This window comes from Portunus trituberculatus, chromosome 6, assembly GCF_017591435.1.
Source record: "Portunus trituberculatus isolate SZX2019 chromosome 6, ASM1759143v1, whole genome shotgun sequence".
Classification (NCBI taxonomy): Eukaryota; Metazoa; Arthropoda; class Malacostraca; order Decapoda; family Portunidae; genus Portunus; species Portunus trituberculatus.
Window position 1 is genome coordinate 6,151,389 of NC_059260.1, and position 2,783 is coordinate 6,154,171.

The following is a 2,783-nucleotide window of genomic DNA, read 5'->3' on the forward strand; positions in this document are numbered from 1 at the left end:
TCAGCCTAGTTTGGTTCACGCAGCCTCCTCGGTCCACAGATAACAGTGTTCTGACCCCGGCTGGTGGCACACACAGAGAGACAGATAGAGGCGTGGATAGGGAGACACGGCGAGACAGGCAGATAGAGATAGATAGATAGACAGGATAGATAGACATATGTTGGTAGGCAGGTATAGTGATAGATGAATATATAGATGGTAGATAGAGAGATAAATAGAAACACAGACAGGTAGATAGACTGGGAGGGATACTAGATAGATAGATAGATAAGAGATAAGTGAATACGAAGATAAATAGATTGATAGAACTTGGCAGATAGACAGATAGGTAAGTAGTGAAATACATGGTTCTGTAGATATATAGATAGAAACAGATACATAGATAGACAGCCTAGATAGATACAGTGGATAGATAAATAGATACACTGACAAGGAGGCCACACACACACACACACACACACACACACACACACACACACACACACACACACACACACACACACACACATCTATAGTCTTTCCAAAAAGCTGTGAGTTTTGGGTCCTAGAAGATAAATGACTAAATAGTTCCTATGTAATTATCTCTAGAGAGGTGTATAAGATAATAAAAGATTAATATACAGAATGACTTGCGGCATAGTAGTTTAATATTAATGGAGGAGAATATTTGTATGGTTAGTGTAGTAATGAGAGAGAGAGAGAGAGAGAGAGAGAGAGAGAGAGAGAGAGAGAGAGAGAGAGAGAATTTTAACTTTTTTCTTTATCACGTTTTCTATCGTGTGCTGTCTGTATGTTTATTATTATTATTATTATTATTATTATTATTATTATTATTACTATTATCATTAACATTACTTACGTTTCAGTATTATCGTGCATACGTGTCATAAATATCCTACTTCTTTGTAATTATCATTATTATTATTGTTATTATTATTATTATTATTATTATTATTATTATTATTATTATTGCGAGTATCGTGTGTGTGTGTGTGTGTGTGTGTGTGTGTGTGTGTGTGTGTGTGTGTGTGTGAACGGTCACAAATGTAATTATACTACCACAAAATATAAAAGACTCGTTACATTCCCTTGTTTCAATTTGGACTCCCTGTAGCAACTTATACAGACACCAAATAGCAAGAAATATGAAAAAAAGGAGTTTGTTATTGGTTTATTGGTTAATGATGAGATAAAGGTGTATAGAGTTGTGTATTCCTGCTGTATTTCTATGTCCATTGGTCATTTTGGAGTAGTGAGGAAGGAATGGCGGGATGAAGCATCAACAACAGACGAATAGGTGACAGTGAGCGTGCCACAGTGCCGCGCCACTGCACAGACCATGGCGGAGAGGCACTTCGAGACGGGATGGACACTGCTCACCCAAAATATACCTCTGCCAATCACCTCAAAGTGTTTCGTTAACAGTGAACCGTAAACTGCTAAAAAAAAAAAAAAAAAGACTACTGGAAACAAATGCTAGCTTTTATCATACCAATTTATCTTTGGCGGTTTGTTACATGGCTCAAGACACTTGAGACAGACCGGGGAGCTGAACATCCTGTAGCCTATGACAGAGAGGTTTCCAGAAAGTGTTGGCGTGGCAAAAGACAGTGGTGAAGGTGTAGGACGCAACACTGACGCAAATAAATAAATCAACAAATAAAAAATAGACCCGAGTTCTGAGGCAGTGCGACCTCAAGCCTGAGTAGCCTCGCCTAACTGACCCCGTCACCCCGGCCACGAGCCGCAAAATTGCTGCAGCGGCAGCGCCTCAGACCTCACGGGCTGGCCCAGGGCACCACTTTCACGTTTTCATATTCCATAACGATGTGTTGGTGATCAAGTGGACTGTAACAGACTGCGTGCATTGGTGAGTGTCATCAGTTGACTGATCTCGGAACTGCCGAAAAATAATGTTGCATCTTATCGCTGAACTAAACTTGACGTTTGGGCAACCCCAGCACCTTGCCACACACACCACACCACACCATGGAGCAGCAGCAGCAGCAGCAGCAGCATCATCGGTAATCCGCCTCGCTGCTGGAGACCAACACACATGCATAGAAAAAGAAAAAAAAAAAAATCCTGAATGAATTACATCAGTGGAATTGAAGTTACCACAAGCGCATTTAGCAGAAGTTACGTAGTCTGCTGACAGCCTGACAGTATCAAAGTTTAGCAATAACATTGGACTGGTGCAAGACAAATTTTTTTTTTTCCACCAATCATTGGATTAGTGTAAGTCTGCCCACCACTATCGAGAGAAGCCTGCGTGCCACGTCCCACCATGGAAAAGCAGTGCTGGGGAGAGCCAGTGTGCCAAACCCAGCATGGAGCAGCAGCAGTGAGGCACCGTGAGTTACTTAGGTGTCGTTGATTGTTTTTCCTAATCATATGAAATTTAGTGTGCATGTGTTTATATGTTAAGCATGAAATTATTAGGATTCAGTGTCCCAAAGAAGACATCAGCATGAGGCAGCAGCAGCACAGTCTTCCAAGTCAGGTCGAGTAAAGGAGATGCACACATTGACACAATCACCACTCCCTACTGACCGAGTAAGCCATGCCACTCACTGCTCAGCCTGCCATTCCACCTGTCATTGAGCAGTGTGAGGCTGGAGCTGCCACCAATCATCTCGCCACAGTCTCACCTTTCCTTCAGCTTATGGATTATTTTTCTATTATTTTTTTCTCAGTTTCATTTCATTGCTTAGATTTGCATTACCTGTGTAAAGTTCATGATTGTCTGGTGGATTAGCAATAGGTGTAATTATCCTGTTTAA